This window comes from Chiloscyllium plagiosum, chromosome 18 (assembly GCF_004010195.1).
Source record: "Chiloscyllium plagiosum isolate BGI_BamShark_2017 chromosome 18, ASM401019v2, whole genome shotgun sequence".
In the NCBI taxonomy this organism is placed as follows: Eukaryota; Metazoa; Chordata; class Chondrichthyes; order Orectolobiformes; family Hemiscylliidae; genus Chiloscyllium; species Chiloscyllium plagiosum.
In genome coordinates, this window is record NC_057727.1 from 38,945,387 (window position 1) to 38,966,116 (window position 20,730).

Here is a 20,730-nt window from a genome sequence, read left to right on the forward strand (position 1 = left end):
CATTAGCAGAGGGCTTGAATTCAAGAGTCGTGAAGTGATGTTGCAACTGTGCAGGACTTTGGTTCGGCTACATTTGGAGTACTGTGTGCAGTTCTGGTCGCTTCACTTTAGGAAAGATGTGGGAGCTTTGGAGAGGTTGCAGAGAAGATTTACCAGGATGTTGCCTGGAATGGAGAGGAAGTCGTACGAGGATAGGTTGAGAGTTCTAGGCCTTTTCTCATTGGAACGGCGAAGGATGAGGGGTGACTTGATAGAGGTTTATAAGATGATCAGAGGAATAGATAGAGTAGACAGTCAGAAACTTTTTCCCCGGGTACAACAGAGTGTTACAAGGGGACATAAATTTAAGGTGAAGGGTGGAAGGTATAGGGGGGATGTCAGGGGTAGGTTCTTTACCCAGAGAGTGGTGGGGGCATGGAATGCGCTGCCTGTGGGAGTGGCAGAGTCAGAATCATTGGCGACTGTGTATTGAATGGCAATTGGATAGGCACATGGATGGGTGCTTAAGCTAGGAGAAGGGCTAATGCCCGAAACGTCGATTCTCCTGTTCCCTAGATGCTGCCTGACCTGCTGCGCTTTTCCAGCAACACATTTCCATATCTGCTTAAGCTAGGACAAATGTTTGGCACAACATCGTGGGCCGAAGGGCCTGTCCTGTGCTGTATTGTTCTATGTTCTATGATGTCCCATGTTGAATTAGGAGAAAGTGAGGACTGCAGATGCAGGAGAAAAATATGGTGCTGGAAAAGCACAGCAGTCAGGTAGCATCCAAGGAGCAGGAAAGTCGATGTTTCGGGCAGAAGCTGTTCATCTGGAATGTGGAGGTGGCAGGGGCTGAGAGGTAAAGGTGGGGCGGGGCGGTGAAGCTGGGGAGAAGGTAGCCGGGTGAGGGGGGGTTTGGAAACTGGTAAATTCAATGTTGATGCCATGTGGTTGAAGTGCCCCAAGACGGAAGATGAGGCATTCTTCCTCTAGTTGTCAGGTGACTTGGATTTGGAGACCGGTCCTTCGGGGAGTTGAAGTGGTCGGCCACATGGCTGTGGGGTTGTTTGATGCATGTGTTCCAGAGATGTTTCCTGAAACGCTCCACAACTTGTTGTCCTATCTCTCTGATGCTTTTGATATGGTCATCTCTACATGGGGGAGACAGGACGCCAACTTGCTGAGCATTTCAGGGAACTTCTGTGGGACACTTACACCAAACAACCCCACTGCCCTGTGGCTGACCACTTCAACTCCCCTCCCATTCCCCAAAGGGCATGCAAGTCCTGGGCGTACTCCACCGCCAAAGCCAAGTCACCTGACATCTCGAGGAAGAACGCCTCATCTTCTGCCTTGGGACCCTTCAACCACACAGCATCAATATCGATTTCACCAGTTTCCAAATCTCCTCTCCCCTCACCTCATCCCAGATCCAACCCTTCAATTCGGCACCACCCTCTTGATTTGTCCTACCTGTCCGTCTTCCTTCCCACCTATCTGCTCCACCCTTCCCATCAACCTATCACAATTACACCACACATGCACCCACCTATCGCCTTCCCAGCTACTTTCCCCTAGGCTCCTGCCCCAGCCCCACCCACCCATTTATCTCTCAGCCCTCTTCCCCCTCCACATTCCTGATGAAGGGCTTATGCCCAAAATGCCAACTCTCCTGCTTTTCAGATGCTGCCTGACCTGCTGTGCTTCTTTAGTGCCACACTTTTCAACCCATGTTGAATTCGGCTACATTGAGCATTAGGGAAAAAGTGAACTCCCTGTGACAGAGTGGTAAGATGGGGCGATGATAAGGATGGTCACCTTATAGCTTGGTTCTTATATCTGCAGTTACTATGATGTCAAAGACAAGTAGTGATGTGAAAAAGCAACACATTTATGGACATGCACTTGTTTTTGCAGGTTGATGACCTTCTGATGACCATCAAATAGAAATGGGGAAATTTGGGGTTCTTAAAAGAACATGATTGAAGGTCCTCTGTAATGATTTTTTACATCTTAATCTGTTATGTTCTTTCTTCATGCTCTGTTATCTCATGTCCAATTTAATGTCTAATGCTTTCCAACTGTCTGAGACACTCCCTTTTAGCTAAGATCATTCACATCTCTAATATTTTCCCATTCCAATGAAGGCCATCATCCCGAAATGTTAACTGTTACTCTGAATAGATGCTACATGAGTCACAAATATTTGCAGAATTTTCAGTATTTATTTCCTACTTTAAAATTTAACTTTTGCAAACAATATTTGTTCTTGATGGAAAAGTTATTAAGTCATTTAAAATATAGCTGTAAAACAGGACTATACAAAATGTGCAGCTAGTTTGAAATATACACCAGTATAGCACAAACAGATTGAATTTTCCTGAACTAGGGCACATCAAGTTTGCAGGAGAATAGAAAGGCGAATACACTGCTTTAAAAGGTTAATTCGACATGGTTTACGATAATTCACAATTACTCCATATTTAACACATAACAAAAAGTTTCTCCATAATGTATTCAATCTTTATTTGTATTTTTTGTGAAATTGTTAAATGATATAGAACTACTTAGATTGTAATACTGTTCCATAGTAAATCACAGGTTTAAATGCTAAGAAACTGATTTCAATTTAAATTCAGGCCACTACACTGTATGAGTTTGCCTCCTAATATTGCAATGTTTACACTATTTCCTGTGTCATAAAAAGTATGTATGTTTCTGGGCTAATATTATGCTATTAGATTACAACAGGGGAGCATGCTTTCAATATTGTATCATGCTTCAAATGATTCAAGGTAAGATGGAGAATGAGACCTTACAGCCTCAGGCCACATGCTATTCCACAGTGATGATATCATAATCCTGTCTCTTAAAGGTATACTGACAAACTATTCATAACATAACACAAATTAAGTCACTTTATTAGCCAGATTTATCCATTGCCTACAGAACTTCATTTTGGCCAATTATAAAATTGAGTGAGGGACACGAGAAGCATTGAATTCTGGCAGTTAATAAATAGTACGTGACTGCTTCATATTCCCTCCCATCAGTGAGAACACTGTTGAGCATTCCAGTAAGCCTTTTTAAGTGATACCATAAACATCCTGGCACTACTCTCAGCAAAGTCCTGTCAAGGTCATTCCATTACTTTAATACTTCCGGAATACTTGTACATTCATAAAACATTGTGCTGCTGAAGTGTTCATTTGCCATATAACAAGAAAGTGCATATTGAAAAGTTAACTGGTATGCAACATAATATATTACATCATAAATCAAATGAGTTATTATACAAAGGATATATTATACAAAAAATTTAAGATTCAATTGTTTTTACAATTCATCACAATTCATGTTCCACATAATATCAATTAGTAAAGTAACTATCTATAAAGTAACAATGTCCATATGTGGAAATTGTTTATGCAGTTAAACTATGTTGTGAACAACGTAGTTGTCATCATGACAGCAAGGTGGTGATTTCACTATATTGTAATCATAATATTTCAATACCTCTGAAAATTCTGTGCAAGAGCAAAGTAATTTTCTTGATACATTCTGTCTTATGGTTTTTTTTTAAAAAGTCTCCATTACGTGCACAAATAACCAGAATACAATGGCACATGATTTATTTTCAGTTTCTAATTCAAATGCAAAAAATAAACATTCCCATGGATACATCAAATATGTTTAAAGAGATTGACTGAAAAACTAAACATTGATTTAGTTGAAATATTAAAATAAAATTTAAAATAAAACAAGGTAACTACAATCTAAATGCAGTTAACTCTAAATCAGAAAATATTTCAACTAACATCATTGATATAGACACAATTGCTTCATTATGAAAGACAAAAAACAATTGAACACTTGGAGCTGATATTAATCAGAGTGCGAAATAGAACAATGAAAGCACAGCAATAGGAAAGAGAAAATTTGTAACTAACGAAGACTAAAATAAATGCAGGATTACAAGACAAAAAATGATGCTGAAATGACTAAATCACTTACAGTACTCAGAAGATCTTTTGATTTTTCTTCATTTCTGTGGGCTGAATACAACCATTTGGAAATGATAATCTAAGTACATCCATAAGCATGCAGATTCTTGCAAATTTAGCTTTATCAAAGCTTAAATGCAATATAAATGAAGAAGAAGAAATGCATTCCATTACATTAGTAGTACTCATTTTTATTCTAGCTGTGCTAGCTTTAAATATTTGCATAACATTTGCTTGGATCTCAGAAAGCCTGCATCATCAATGATGCAGTCCTTTGCACCAAATATATTTAAGAATGATTTGGAACATTCTGGTTTGCATCTGTGGCTCTATTTTCCTTTCAGCAGGCTCCCCACAAGCCTATTAACATACCATCAGACTTGCCTTATGTGTGAAAGGCAGACTTGCTAATTGCTGTGCTGTGATTCTTACAAAACCAGAAAGCAATTTTTTCTAGGCATTTAAAAGACTGCTTGACAAAATCTGACATTTGATGGGAACATGGGAAAAAAAATTAATACATAAATTTGTACATTTTATCAAAATATCAATTATTTTGATGAAAATGATTCCAAATTTGGTATAAATAAATTTTTTTTGTTAAGATTTTGCAATGTATATTACAGTAGAATCAAATTAATGAAGCGTTTCTGGGAATTTTTGTCTCCTCCAGTCAGACAATTTCCTCCCCTCTTTTCCACGGACACTAAACAATCTCCCCCACCTCAGCTAAATAATCGTCACGCATGTGAGAGATTTGACAGTTACCACAGGCTATCTGGTTGCAAGGAATAGCACAGCTAAGCCGAATGTTGTAAGAACCTAACACGCCCACACACACACACACATCTCCAGCAGGGTTGCCAGATAGTTATAAAGAACAGAAACTGTGGCTAATGTTCCCTTCCCTAATTCAACAGCGTTGTGGCCAATTTTAGCAACCCCCTGCTGACCCTAGTGAGATCACCAGCTCAACATTGACCAGACATCATGGATCATAGTTGTCTGTTGGTTAAACTTGCCAAAGCAATTCAAATCGATAGGTTTCATTTAAAAGGAAGCCAAAAAAGTTACTTCACACAAATATACGAATATTTTACCATATAATGTACAAATATTAATGTGATTGACAAAAAAAAGGCAGTTTGTTCATTCTTTTACAGAATTCATAAACACAAGCAGTATAAAAATAATCAGACAAAGAACTGTATATTTAACTGCCATATTATGCATTGTGCTAAAGAGCTTTTATTGTTTGTAAGATTCTCTTACAAAAGGTTCCTTCATAGCTGTTATCATGATTGAACAATAATATTTTAAAATGTAGTTATGAAATGACATTTCAATGGCTATTGCTGCTATGTAAACAACATTTAATGAATTCAGTTTTTGTCTGCATTTGACAGACTTGGAAAATTAAACTTTTGGAAGTTTATAATTTTTACTGTTTCATATTTATAATGAAGCCAGTCAGGTCCATGCAGTTTCTCTGACCTCCAAACAAATTGGCCATTGTTTAACCACAGAAATTATGCAAAAACAATAAAAGCAATTCTATTTCTTCAAGGTTGTCCATTTTAAACTGATCCAAATAAAACTTTAGCAGTCAATATACATACAAAGCTTTTGAAGAAAATAATTTTACAGTTTGTTACAGATATCTGGATGACAGCAATTACAATGTATTTTTCTAAAATAAAGATTATGACATTTAAACTGAGGAGCCAGGTCTGCATCATAATCCCTAAAAGGTATTTTTGACAGAATTGTAGAATCACAAACGCCTGCAAGCTTGTTTACTTTTCTATCACTATTTCTCTCTTTCGCATAAACCTTTCCTAGTTGTGTTGCGTGCTATGAATTAAAGACTCAAAATAAATTAGGTCGTTAAATAAAAAGTCTTTAAAATATGAGCCAAAACACAGTAAAAAAACAAATTTCACATCAGCCAGAAATGAATACTGCAAGTTCCTGAAAACAAAATCTATTCTCTAAATCGTCAACCAAAATTTTATCTGAACAAGCATTATAACTCATTGAAAAAAAGTTATTGCAGTTTGCACTGTAATTGACATTCTGATATCTTCCAGAAAGTTTGAACAGTTACATTCCAAAATGGGCAGTGATAGGTGTGTATCTCTGTGTGAAATGAAAATCAGATTTCCACAGTTGCCACGTCATCAGTCAGCATACCAGCAATTATTTCCCCATGAATTGCACATAAGTACTCTTCTGCCACATTCAGGCGCATTCAGAGCACTAGCACTGTAATTATCGTTTGCTGTACAGAGCTGAAGTGTAAGAACGCTTCTCCTTTTATATGACAGCTAAGCTAAATGTGAAAAGATATTAAAGCTTGTTGCTAACGTCATGAATTTGGAAATTCATATCAGATTCACAAATAACTCATGAAACTAAAGGTTTTTGAAAATGGTGGCAAGATGCCTGGGAGATCAGGAAACAGGTTGCTTAAAATTCCTAAGAGGGAGTATCAAAGCAACCTCCATTGCTCATATTATGAATTTGTACTAAGGATATAAAGTTTCACTTTCACATGGTGAGTAACTTGCATTGTGTTGCATGACATTATCACTGTGCTAAACGGGACAGACTCTGATCAGATCTAGCAACCTAAGACTGGGTAACCCCTAACGGGCTATCAACTGGAGCAGAATTATACTCCAACACAATTTGCAACCTCATGGCACAGCATATCCCACACTCGACCAAGCTAAGGTATCCACCCTGGTTCAATGAAGACTAGCAGGGCCCAGGTGCAGCACCATGTATATCTAAAAATGAAATGTCAACCTGGTTAAGGTACTAAAACGGGTCTGCCTGCATGCCAAACCGCAAAAACAGCCAGTCATACAGTTAAACAATTTCGCAAGCTCTGCAGTCCTGCCACAACCAATCATGAATGGTACTGGACAATGAAATGACTCAGTGGAAGAGGAGACTTCCCAATCTCAATAACATATCAGTGCAAAAGATAAGGCTTAAGCACCTGCAACAAACTTCAGCCAGGTGTGCTAATTGGATGATCCATTCAGCCTCCTCCAGAGGTCCCCAGCACTGCAGATGGCAGCCTTTAGTCAGTTCAATTCACTCCACATCATGTTAAGAAATGGTTGCAAGCAGTGGACCTTACAATACCTGTGAGCCCTGACAATATTCTGGCAGTAATGCAGAAGATATATGTTCCTGAACTTGCAACACCACCAGCCGAGCTATTCCAGCACAATGACAACATTGGCACTTCCCCAATAATGTGGAAAACTGTCCAGATATGTCCTGTACAGATAAAGCAGGACAAATCCAATCTGACGATTTACCACTCCATCAGTCTATTCTCCAGAATCAGTAAAAAGATGGAAAGCATCACCAACACTGACATGAAGCTTAAAAATGTGTTGCTGGAAAAGTGCAGGTCAGGCAGCATCAAAGGAACAGGAGAATCAACGTTTCGGGCATAAGCCCTTCTTTAGGAATGAGGAGGGTGTGTGCCAAGCAGGCTAAGATAAAAGGTAGGGAGGAGGGACTTGGGGGAGGGGCATTGGGAATATGATAGGTGGATGGAGGTTAAGGTAAGGGTAATAGGCCGGAGAGGGGGTGGGGGCGGAGGGGTCGGGAAGAAGTTTGCAGGTTAAGAAGGCAGTGCTGAGTCTGACGGTTGGGACTGAGAAAAGGTGGGGGGAGGGGAAATGAGAAAGCTGGAGAAATCTGCATTCATCCCTTGTGTTTGGAGGGTCCTAGGCGGAAGATGAGGCGCTCTTCCTCCAGGCGTCGTGTTGCCATAGTCTGGCGATGGAGGAGGCCAAGGACCTGCATGTCCTTGGCGGAGTGGGAGGGGGAGTTAAAGTGTTCAGCCCCGTGGCTGAAACAAACCCAACCACCCTTTGGCTGAAACCAACCCAACCGCCCCATGACTGAACACTTTAACTCCCCCTCCCACTCTGCCAAGGACATGCAGGTCCTTGGCCTCCTCCATCGCCAGACTATGGCAACACGACGCCTGGAGGAAGAGCGCCTCATCTTCCACCTAGGACCCTCCAAACACAAGGGATGAATGCAGATTTCTCCAGCTTTCTCATTTCCCCTCCCCCCACCTTTTCTCAGTCCCAACCCTCAGACTCAGCACCGCCTTCTTGACCTGCAATCTTCTTCTCGACCTCTCCGCCCCCACCCCCTCTCCGGCCTATCACCCTCACCTTAACCTCCTTCCACCTATCGTGTTCCCAGCGCCCCTCCCCCAAGTCCCTCCTCCCTGCCTTTTATCTTAGCCTGCTTGGCACACCCTCCTCATTCCTGAAGAAGGGCTTATGCCCGAAACGTCGATTCTCCTGTTCCTTTGATGCTACCTGACCTACTGCACTTTTCCAGCAACACATTTTTAAGCTCTGATCTCCAGCATCACCAGTCCTCACTTTCTCCTAACCGACATGAAGCAGCAGTTACTTAGTAATGATTGGCTGATTGATGCCCAGTTTGATTTACTACTCAGCTCCTGGCCTCATTACAGCATTGGTTCAAATATGGAAAAAAGAGCTAAATTCAAGAAGTGAGGTGAGAGTGACTGCTCTTGACATCAAGTTGCATTTGAGGATTTCTTAGCAATGGGATTTCTTTTTGCGGTGCTGGGGGATCTCTCCACTAGTTGGAGTCATACCTGGCACAAAGGATGATGATTGTGGTGTTGAAGGTCAGTCATCTCAGCTGCAGGACATTTCTGCAAGAGTTCCACAGGGTAGTGTCCTAGACACAACCATCTTCACCTCCTTCATCAAAGACCTTACCTTACCCCCATTTTAAGGCCAGAAGAGAGGATGTTGGCTGTTTGCTGATGATCGCACAACATTCAGTGCTACTGTGTAAATACTGAGATTCTAACGCAGTCCATGTTCAAAATCTCACTTGACCATTTACTTTGCTTGATGCAGCTCCACCAACACTCAATGAGCTTGACTCCATTCAGGATAAAGCAGCCACATTGGAACCACATCTGCAAGCATCCACTCCCTCCACCACTGTCGGTCAGCGGCAGCAGTGTGTATTATCTACAAGATGCACTGTAGAAATTCACCAAGACTCCTTAGTCAGCACTTTCCAAACCCAGTTCCACCTAGAAGGACAAGGGCACTAAATAGGTGGGCACACCACCAGCTGCAAGTTCCCCTCCAAGGCATTCACTATCCCGACTTGAAAATATGTTATTTTCCTTCAGTGCTGCTGAGTCTGAACCTGGAATTTCCACTCTAACGGCATTGTGGGTCTACCTAGAACACACAGACTGCTGTGGTATAAGAAGGCAGCTTACTGACACCTTCTCAAGGGCAACAAGGATGAGCAATAAATACTGGCCCATCCAGTGATGCCCCTTTCCAGGAGTATAGAAAAAGATTTAACTGGGTATTCTACACTTGGCATTTGACCTGTATTATTTCAAAATCAAGCTTTTAGCTGCAATTTTATGGCTATGGTACTTCTTAAATGCCTGTTAAAGCATTTCTAGCAGTCAAGTAATTACTTTCAATCATGGTCATTGGATTGTGATGCAGGTCTTGGAAAACCAAGTGGTTTATGTTTTCACTATAGATACCATTGCATTTGTGTGTAGTTCTCTGGTGAAAGATGGGTCTGGTGCTGACAGTCCGTCAATGGCAGTGATGTAACAAAGGGCAAAAATCAGATAAGTGTACAAGACTTGTAACAAATACTATGTCTATGAAGATCAGTGTGCATACTGTGTACTTGTGGTTCAGTAATATTTATTTCCTCACTTCGCTTTGGTACTACATATATCTGTCAATTAAAGATAAATACTTTTACTGAACAAAAGCGCAATCAATTGCAGTTCTTTCAGGTGACTACATCTTAAGAATTTCTTGCTCTGAGATCCAACTCATGAAACACAAAACATGGGCTTACAAGTCTGGGTCACAGAATTACAGAGTAGATTCTTGTACAGATATGATTACCTTGTGATGCCAAGTGTAAAATGCATAGAAATAGGTATAGTTGCTGCAATTCCTAAAATGGACCAACAGATAAGTTCTTTTAATGACATGATCTTGGTCTTATGAGGGAATGGATAGTTCTTGAAGACAACAGGATATATATCATCATCAAATCACAGACACATAAACCCATAAATAAGTTTATTCACGATGGGTTCCCGGGACAGCAAGAGGTTCAAAATTAGAAAAAGAAATTGAGCAGGTCTTGTCTTAGAAAAGTGGGATATCTGTCATTATCACATTCTAATTAGCCTTTAACAGTGCAATTGGATGTCCTATTTGATTAAGCCCCACAAAACACAATATACAAATTTACACATCAGCTTGAGGGCCATAGGAACAGCTAACCAAAAAAAATCTATGCCTCCCTTTTGCTAAATATAGCCTTGATTGATTCCATCCTCTCCTCATTCAATGACCTTGCCTAACCTCTCCTCACCACCCAAGCCTTAATTTCTTGTTAGTCATTGTTGATTTGCACCAAATCCAATCTACCTAAATATCAAACTCAGCAGATCTGGGAGGAAGTGTGGAGAAAAAGCAGAGTTAATGCTTCGGGTCCAGTGACCCTTCATCAGAACTGATTGTAGCTAGGAAAAAGTTGGCATATATGCTGAATACCTGAGTCGGGGGAGGATGGTGAATGATAGGTGGAGTTGGACCCCAGAGAGAGAGAGAAAAATAGTTGGGCAGGCAAAGGAATTGGTAAAAATCAGCTGAGGGGAATCATAGCTGTTAGTGGGGACTATTAGTAGCTTACAATAGGTAGATTGTGGAAGCAGCCATGCAAGGACAAAGCCTGGTGTGCAGGGGTTGGAGTAAAGATATGAGAGGTGTTGTTCAGGCCACAAAATTATTGAACTCAATACTGGAGTCCTGAAGCATGCAGGGTTCCCACAGCTTCCCCAAGTCTCTTCCTGGTTTTATGCTCTCCAACATCCTCACTGAGAATATCAGCACCATTATTTCAAAGGAGTAAATTTCTAGAATTTTGTAAGCAAAACATCTTGTACATAAGCCAGATTTTATACTGTTGTTAAATCTATCAATATTAAAATGCCAGAGAGTCAGAGATGAACAGCACAGAAACAGACCCTTCAGTTCAACTCGTCCATGCCGACCAGATACCCTAACCCAATCTAATCTCATTTGTCAGCACTTGGCTCATATCCCTCTCAACCCTTCCTATTCATATACCCATCCAGATGCCTGTTAAATATTATAATTATGCCAACCTCAACCACTTCCTCTGGCAGCTCATTCCATACAAGCACCACCCTCTGTGTAAGAAAGTTGCCCCTTTTAAACCTTTTCTCTCTCACCCTAAATCTATGCCCTCTCGTCTGGACTCTCCAACTCAGGGAAAAGACCTTGTTTATTTACCCTATCCAGGGCCCTCATGATTTCATAAGCCTGTACAAGGTCATGCCTCAGCCTCCGACATTCCAGGGCAAACAGCCCTAGCCTATTCAGCCTCTCCCTGTAGCTCAAATCCTCCAACCCTGACAAATTCATTGTAATTCTTTTTTGAATCCTTTCAAGTTTCACAACATCCTCCAATTGCGTGAGGATCAGAACAGCACGCAGTATTTCAAAAGTGGCCTAACCAATGTCCTGTACAGTCGCAACATGACCTCCCAACTCCTATACTCAGTACTCTATCCAATGAAGGAAAGCATACCAAATGCCTTCTTCACTATCCTACCTACTTGTGACTCCAATTTCAAGGAACTATGAACCTGCACTCCAGGGTTGCTTTGTCCAGCAACACATCCCAGGACCTTACCGTTAAGTGTATAAGTCCTGCTCTGATTTGCCTTTCCAAAATGCAGCACCTCATGTTTTATATTAAACCCCATTTGCTACTCCCCAGCTCCATTGGCCCATCTGATCAAGATCCTGTTGTACTAAATATATAAACAATAATTTGATTATAGAGATGACATGAGCATTTTCTTTCCAAAAATAAACTCAATAGAATTATTCTTCCTTTTCCTTACTTGTGCTTTTGTGATCATGGTATTTAACTAAAACTTGGAAATGAGAGTAAGAAATTGGGATTTTTTTCATTACAGCTAGTTGAAAAGGAGCATAAACAAATCAAAACACATTCCTTGAAGCAACTGCTGTTGGTAATAGTTAAATGAAAATAACAAGCAAAACACAAAATTATCCAACTTAGTTCACCAGTCAGCAAAATCAGGCAGCAACAGCAGCTTGAAAGACATTCCTTGACGCACTACAATACTTAGCAGCAATCGTCTTTCAGATATTATCACCCTCATTTTAATGTAAACATTGATAATGATTTTAGCGAAGCAATTAATTATTAATTAATGAATATGTTTACAAGCTGAAAAGCAGATCTGCAGTGCTTCATAAAACAGAAAAATAAGCCTTATTTCTTACAGTAAACATTTCTTTTAGTAGTTGTCATGCTCCTTTAATGTTAATATCCATTTATGGTGTGAAACATTCCAGAACAAATTACTTAACAAAATAAACCCTTTCGACTGCAGATTACTTAAGTGTACAGAAATAGAATAATTTACAACAATCTCTAAAGTCATGCTGTCCTTAAATTAATGTAAACTAAATTTATAAAGGAAATAATTAATAAAAAACACAAAAATACGGACTGTCAAGATGAAATTAGAATTATCTAAATTGTAGTTAATTGTCTCAGGAGTCCTACAGTCTGTTCTCGCTTGCATACTTCAAAGACAAGTGCCTTCTAAGCCCACAGTCAGAAAACCAGAACACTAGCCTTAAGTCATGCCCGCTACTTATTAGCAATTGAGTATTGTAAAAATGTTGTGCACTATTAAAAGGAACACAGCATAAACTAAAAATATTTCATCTTTCACTGGATGTAAAAGCATTTTAAACCACTATCAATTTCAATCACTGAGAAGCATCAAACAATTCAGATCTACAAATAAGTTACTGTAGAGACCTGAAGTATTATTACATTTCTGAAGTCACAGGATTCGGGTGAGTTCAGACATTTAACAAATACTATTTGAAGGTAAAACAAATTATGCTGCAGAAATATTCTTATTAATTAAATCCACTATAAATATGATTATTCGTTTCCATTAATGTAACTGCCTTACTTTGTTTTTGTTGGTTCCGTTTACTAGTTGGATGACATAATCAAGCCTGATGATACTGACTTCTTGAACAACTTAAAATCATGGCAATGCAGCCCTGAATGCTAACCTTGAATAAATGAAAACTATAAAATAAGATAATTAACAGATTTTTAGTAGTGATCGATTTCTAAACTGAAACTTTATCCACCAAACAATAAAAACAAAGTAATTCAGAAGCAACATGTCAATATCCTGGTTGCTTATATGAAAAATTCTTCAGATATATTGACTAACAACCTATTCTGTGAATGTGAACCACGGCCAATTTAGAACTCCTGTTCAGGTTTATGAAATGTAAAGCATTTATGTAAGCATTACACAGCAAATCTATTACTGTACTAGCATTCACTAGCTATATATACAAAATACAATAGTCCATTAATACATCACCAAACTCTATTAGACAGACAGAAAATCTCTATTCACAAGCAGACAACTTTGTTTTTTGCAAAAAAAAATTAAATCCAAGTAATCTCAGCTAATGTTAGCATTAAAGCACTTTAATTAGTTCAGTTAACAGAAAAAGTAAAAATGTCAATTTGGTGCTAATGGTCTTGCCTTTTTCAGAGTTAGCTTTCGAAAGTTTGACCCTGCTGACACCACCCATGAAGCAGTCACTATAAAATGTGGAAAATTGCAGAGATTGAACAGTTAAAAAGATCATTAGCAACAGAATAGATATGATATTTTGTGAAACTGACTTAAGAAAACCTCAACCCACTGCAAAACCAGATGTCAGAAGGTTCACCATTTGCATTCTGTCATTCCTCTTAAATCCTACCAACAGCTGAATTGACACACACAGCTCTGCTCAGAAGCTTAAACAAATCTCAGACACCCACAGATTCAGCTTCCCATTGGAGATCCATGTTGACCCAAAAAAGAAAAAAGGTTAGTAGTGTCTAAACGCTACACATCTGTATATCAAATCTGTTCATTTTTTCTAAGCAACTTAGAAACGAATATAAAAACTAGATGCCTGCACCTACTTCTAATTAACATACAATATTGCAATAACTCTGAAAATTAATGAAAAGCCAATCAGCTTTCATGGCATGATCCAATTAGTTACACAGACGCACTGTAAGTGATGTTAAAATTGCCACAATATAACTCTATAGCAGCAGTAATTTATGTATCAAAAGGCACGCAGAAGCAGTAACATTAAAAAGCATCAAAAGGATTTTTAAAAAATAACTTCCATTTTACATTCTAAACACCACATAACTTAGGATCAAATAATTTCAGAACAAAAAAACTCCCCGTGTTATAGCTGAGAAATTCAGCATTTGAGGTAACAATGCAGTTGTTTCTTACACAGAGGATCTAAATTTTTTTGAATAAACTGAAACACTTACCTTTAACCAGTATTGTCTATGTGTCTACCTACTAACCACCATAGCAGAAACAAAGAAAGGTTTTCAATGTCCTTTTAATAAGGGAAGTCTGGCTTCTACATTAAATAGAAACTGCTTGACGAGGCCCTGTGGGGTACTCAGCGAGAGGTGGAGAATCATTCTCACACTGAATGTGGAACTGCCATTTGCAGTGGCTTAGCTATTCAAGGACTGTGTAATAAAGAATGCCAGTCAGGTCACTTGTTAGGGAACTCTCGCAGACTGACTCATGTTTGTCGATACACCCAGCTAACCTCCAGCCTATTGGCAAAAGTCAGCAGTCTAAGCCAAACCCACTTCTCCAGCCAGAGCTGGGTTATTACAAAATTAGATTCCTTCAGCTTTAAGGGAAGCTTTTGCTGGAAGAGGTCCTGCTCTGCATAAATCAATCAGGAACACCTCAAATATCCCTCATAATATTTGCTATATGGTTTCCCAAAATAAGGAATAGCACCATTATCATTGTTTCTCATATGTTTAAAACCACAACTACTGTTTAGTATTTTAAAAAATGAAAAATAAAGCATACAAAATTTAAATCGTGAGCACCTTTAATCCTGACAGCTGTACGTAGTTTACCAGCCCTGAATTCAAAATGATCAGTTCTCCACATATGGTTTTAATTGTTGTAATACATCCTGCAAGCAATATTGCTTACAGGCAAATTTTTATTTCCACAGCAGATGAATGCAATTCCTGCATTTTTGCTGATCTACTACAATACTAAATACAATACCATGAAGAGGAGATAAACTGTGTAACTCTCCATGTGGTTCAGTTTTAGAGTTGTTTTTGTTTAAGATAAAAAAGATTAGATTCCCTACAGTGTGGAAACAGGCCATTTGGCCCAACAGGTCCACACTGATCCTCTGAAGAGCAACCACCACCCCCCCTCCCTCCCCCTGACTAATGTACCTGACATTACGGGCAAGTTAGCACGGCCAATCCACCTAACCTGCACATCTTTGGATCTTTGTGGGAGGTAACCGAAGCAAACCCACTCAGACATGGAGAGAACGTGCAAATTCCACACAGACAGTCGCCCAAGGCTGGAATTGAACCCAGGTCCCTAACGCTGTAAGGCTGCAGTGCTGACCACTGCGCCAATGTGCCACCAGAAAGCTAATATATTCTTTCTGCAAAGACATACTGTACAAAAGGTACTATAGTAGTATATAAATGTTAGATTGCTCTGCAAATAGTAACTGACTACTTCCAAATACAAATACAAATCGTTATGCTGCTTTAAACCAAATGAAATGCAACTATCACAATTTGGGAGCAGCATAAATTATGTGGGCCTCTACATATTGTTCAAAACATGACAAAGTATTTAAGAAAAACAGAATACTGTTGTTTTCTTAACCAATTCTTCATAGAAAAATAAAGAAATTGAGGGTTTGGTTAAGAAAAAGGAAGCATATGTCAGGTATATAGACAGGATAGATTGAGTGAATCCTTAGAAGAGTATAAAGGCAGTAGGAATACACTTAAGAGGGAAATCAGGAGGGCAAAAAAGGGACATGAAATAGCTTTGGCAAATAGAATTAAGGAGAATCCAAAGGGTTTTTACAAATATATTAAGGACAAAAGGGCAACTAGGGAGAGAATAGGGCCCCTCAAAGATCAGCAAGGCAGCCTTTGTGTGGAGCCACAGAAAAGGGGGAAGATACTAAATGAATATTTTGCATCAGTATTTACTGTGGAAAAGGATATGGAAGATATAGACACTAGGGAAATAGATGGTGACATCTTGCAAAATGTCCAGATTACAGAGGAGGAAGTGCTGGATGTCTTGAAACGGTTAAAGGTGGATAAATCCCCAGGACCTGATCAGGTGTACCAGAGAACTCTGTGGGAAGCTAGAGAAGTGATTGCTGGGCCTCTTGCTGAGATATTTGTCTTGTCGATAGTCACAGGTGAGGTGCCGGAAGACTGGAGGTTTGCAAACGTGGTGCCACTGTGTAAGAAGGGCGGTAAAGACAAGCCAGGGAGCTATAGACCGGAGAGCCTGACCTCGGTGGTGGGCAAGTTGTTGGAGGGAATCCTGAGGGACAGGATGTATATGTATTTGGAAAGTCAAGGACTGATTCAGGATAGTCAACATGGCTTTGTGTGTGGGAAATCATCGTAGAGGTACAGAAGAGATGACCTGGGGTGTGCAGTGAGAGAGGGACTCACAAATTGTGGGAAATCATGTCTCACAAACTTGATTGAGTTTTTTGAAGAAGTAACAAAGAAGATTGATGAGGGCAGAGCAGTAGAGGTGATCTATATGGACTTCAGTAAGGCGTTCGACAAGGTTCCCCATGGGAGACCGACTAGCAAGGTTAGATCTCATGGAATACAGGGAGAACTCGCCATTTGGATACAGAACTGGCTCAAAGGTAGAAGACAGAGGGTGGTGGTGGAGGGTTGTCTTTCAGATTGAAGGCCTGTGACCAGTGGAGTGCCACAAGGAGTGGTGCTGGGCCCTCTACTTTTTGTCATTTACATAAATGATTTGGATGCAAGGATAAGAGGTACAGTTAGTAAATTTGCAGATGATACCAAAATTGGAGGTGTAGTGGACAGCGAAGAAGGTTACCTCAGATTACAACAGGATCTTGACCAGATGGCCAATGGACTGAGAAGTGGCAGATGGAGTTTAATTCAGATAAATGTGAGGTGCTGCATTTTGGGAAAGCAAATCTTAGCAGGACTTATACACTTAATGGTAAGGTCCTAGGGAGTGTTGCTGAACAAAGAGACCTTGGAGTGCAGGTTCATAGCTCTTTGAAATTGGAGTTGCAGGTAGATAGGATAGTGAAGGTGACGTTTGGTATGCTTCCCTTTATTGGTCAGAGTACTGAGTACAGGAGTTGGGAGGTCATGTTGAGGCTGTACAGGACATTGGGTAGGCCACTGTTGGAATATTGCGTGCAATTCTGGTCTCCTTCCTATCGGAAAGATGTTGTGAAACTCGAAAGGGTTCAGAAAAGATTTACAAGGATGTTGCCAGGGTTGGAGGATCTGAGCTACAGGGAGAGGCTGAACAGGCTGGGGCTGTTTTCCTGGAGTGTCGGAGGCTGAGGGGTGACCTTATAGAGGTTTACAAAAGTATGTGGGGCATGGATAGGATAAATAGACAAAGTCTTTTCCCTGGGATCGGAGAGTCCAAAACTAGAGGGCATAGGTTTAGGGTGAGAGAGGAAAGATATAAAAGAGACCTAAGGGGCAATTTTTTCACACAGAGTGTGGTACGTGTATGGAATGAGCTGCCAGAGGATGTGGTGGAGGCTGGTACAATTGCAACATTTAAGAGGCATTTGGATGGGTACAGGAATAGGAAGGGTTTGGAGGAATATGGGCCGAGTACTGGCAGGTGGGACTAGATTGGGTTGGGATATCTGGTCAGCATGGATGGGTTGGACCAAAAGGTCTGTTTCCATGCTGTACATCTCTATGACACTATACAAGTAGGGGTATTTCCAATTTAACCTGCCAGGTCACTGGAGCATCAAATAAGGGTGGGTGTAAAACAAATACCAAATCCAAATCTGTCCCAATGCCTAGGGACATTACATGGAAATTAAGCTTTCCATCACCGACTAGATGAGAATGTACATTAACTTGGACAAGTATTTCAGTTACGTGGGAGTCATGTGCCCACCACCCCACATTAATTGTAGGTTGTTCTAACACAGTATGTATTTTATCCACAGCATGAAAAATACATGCTGGTATTCCTTTAATCATAATGCCCATGAGGATAAGTGGCTAAATCATCCGCATAAAGTTGGAGAAAATATTTTGTTTTGATTAGAAGGACATAATGTCAACCTGGGTTCAATTCCAGCCTTGGACGACAGTCTTTGTGGAGTTTGTACATTCTCCCCATGTCTGCATGGGTTTCCTCCTGGTGCTCTAGTTTGCTTATGTCCGGAACGTCAATTCTCCTGCTCCTCGGATGCTGCCTGGCCTGCTGCGCTTTTTCAGCATCACACTTTTCAACTCTTTCCTTTCACAGTCCAAAGATGTGCTGGTGAGGTGGACTGGCTATGCAAAAAAGAACCCATGCAGGATTATGGGGCAGAGGTGGTGGGGTCTGGGTCTGGGTGAGATGGTCTTTGGAGGGTTGGTGCAGAGTCATTGGGTCAAACAACATCTTTCTGCATGATTCTATGACATTGCAAGTGGGACAGAATATTGCATAAATCACAAATGTCCCTGTATCTGACCTTATGACGGAGGGATGACAGGTCTAGGATACTACTCTGAGGCACTCATGGTGATGTCTTAGGACTGAGTTTATTGGTCTCCAACTACCACAATTATTTGCTATGGTTTGTGGGCGGCACGGTGGCACAGTGGTTAGCACTGATCCAGAGACCTGGGTTCAATTCCCGCCTCAGGCGATTGACTATGTGGGTTTCCTCCGGGTGCTCCGGTTTCCACCCACAGTCCAAAAATGTGTAGGTTAGGTGAATTGGCCACGCTAAATTACTCGTAGTGTTAGGTGCATGGGTAAATGTAGGGGAATGGGTCTGGGTGGGTTGCGCTTTGGTGGGTCAGTGTGGACTTGTTGGGGCGAAGGGCCTGTTTCCATGCTGTAAGTAATCCAAGCTAATCAAGAGCTGTGATTCCAAGATGTGGAGATTTTTCTCAATGACTCCAATTTACTTCAACTTTATTCAGGTTCATTGATGACACATTTAATTAAATACTGCCTTAATGACAGTAGATGGCAATTAATGTTCCCTGATGTCAGGAATTCAGCTTTTTTTGTCTACAACTAGACCAAAGTTGGAGTGAAGTCTAGAGTTGAATGGTATTGACAGAAAATAAAGTGAGTATCGCTGATTAGGTTACTAGTGAGCAAATGCCACTTGACAGCATTTTACATTGAAATCTTCCATCACTTTGCAGATGGTTGAAAGTGGGATGGGATAATCATTTTTCAGTTTGAATTTATCTAGTGTATTGTGGACCAGACATACCTGCGGATCTTCCACATTTTGGATTGATACCAATATTGCAGAATTAATGAAACAGCTTATCAAGGGCTATGGCAATTTCTAGAGAAAACGTCTTCAATTCAACATCCAGTCATTTTTGAAACCACAGTTGGTCGCATGGTAATGGTGGAGCGAAGGGTATGCTGAGCCATGAGTTTACAAATTATGGAGGAAAACAATTCTGCTGGTGCTGATGCCAGTCCTAAGCTAATAGTTCTGATTCTATCCAACTTTGCGCACTGATAGTGCCACACAGCGTGACAGAGAGCTTTCAATATGAAGACGGGCCAAAATCATTCTAATAATACTTTCATAAATGGATATGGCTATGGTAGGTAGATTAGTTGTTAGCAGTGGAGACTATCCAAAAAAAAGAGACTCCGAGTGCTTGGTGGCAGACATTTAGAAAACTAATTAATAATCAACTGAACAACAGCTCTGGACGTCAGAGAATAAGGACAACCAGCAACACCAGTTTCTGAGAGTATATACAGCTGTACTAATCTGTAGTTATACCAAGACAGAGCTAATTTCTTTATGGAGAAAGTGAGGACTGCAGATGCTGGAAATCAGAGTTGAAAGCGTGCTGCTGGAAAAGCACAGCAGGTCAGGCAGCAACTGAGGAACAGGAAAATCAACATTTAAGGCATAAGTCCTTCATCGGGAATGAGACTTGTGGGCCACAGGGGCTGAGAAATAAATGAGGGTCGGATGGGGCTGGGGAAAGGTTGCTAGGAATGTGATAGCGGCTTGGGACTGAGATAAGGTGGGGGAGGGGAAATGAGGAAACTGGTGAAATCTACATTGATCTCGTGTGGTTGCAGGGTCTCAAGGTGGAAGATGAGGCATTCCTCCTTCAGGTGCTGGGTGGTTAGGGATTGGTGATGGAGCATGCCTAGAACCTGCATGTCCTGGATGGAGTTGGAGGGACAGTTAAAGTGTTCAGCCATGGGGTAGATGGGTTGGTTAATGAAACGATCTGAAATGATCCGCAAGTTGGCATCCTGTCTCCTCGATGTAGAGGAGACCACATTGGGTGCAACGGATATAGTAGATAACATGTGTGGCAATACAGGTAAGCGTCTGTCGGATGTAAAAGAATCCGTTGCGGCCTTGGACATAAGTGAGGGGGGAGGTCTGGGCGCAGGTTTGCACTTGTTGCGTTGGCAGTGGAAGGT

General features: G+C 40.6%; 1 protein-coding gene across 8 annotated transcripts in view; it reads right to left on the bottom strand.

Annotated features, from left to right (window-relative positions):
• prickle2b (prickle homolog 2b) overlaps nucleotides 1-20,730 on the bottom strand; it is a 293,554-nt gene that overhangs the window by 143,739 nt on the left and 129,085 nt on the right. The window contains exon 1 of one of the 8 annotated variants that reach the window (XM_043708276.1): nucleotides 14,517-14,756. The exons of 6 other annotated variants lie outside the window; for them this stretch is intronic. The gene's annotated coding sequence lies outside the window, so the exon portion shown is untranslated. Of the gene's footprint in view, nucleotides 1-3,996; nucleotides 4,161-14,516; nucleotides 14,757-20,730 lie in introns of those variants that run through there. One more of the 8 variants, XM_043708277.1, reaches the window with a different exon arrangement.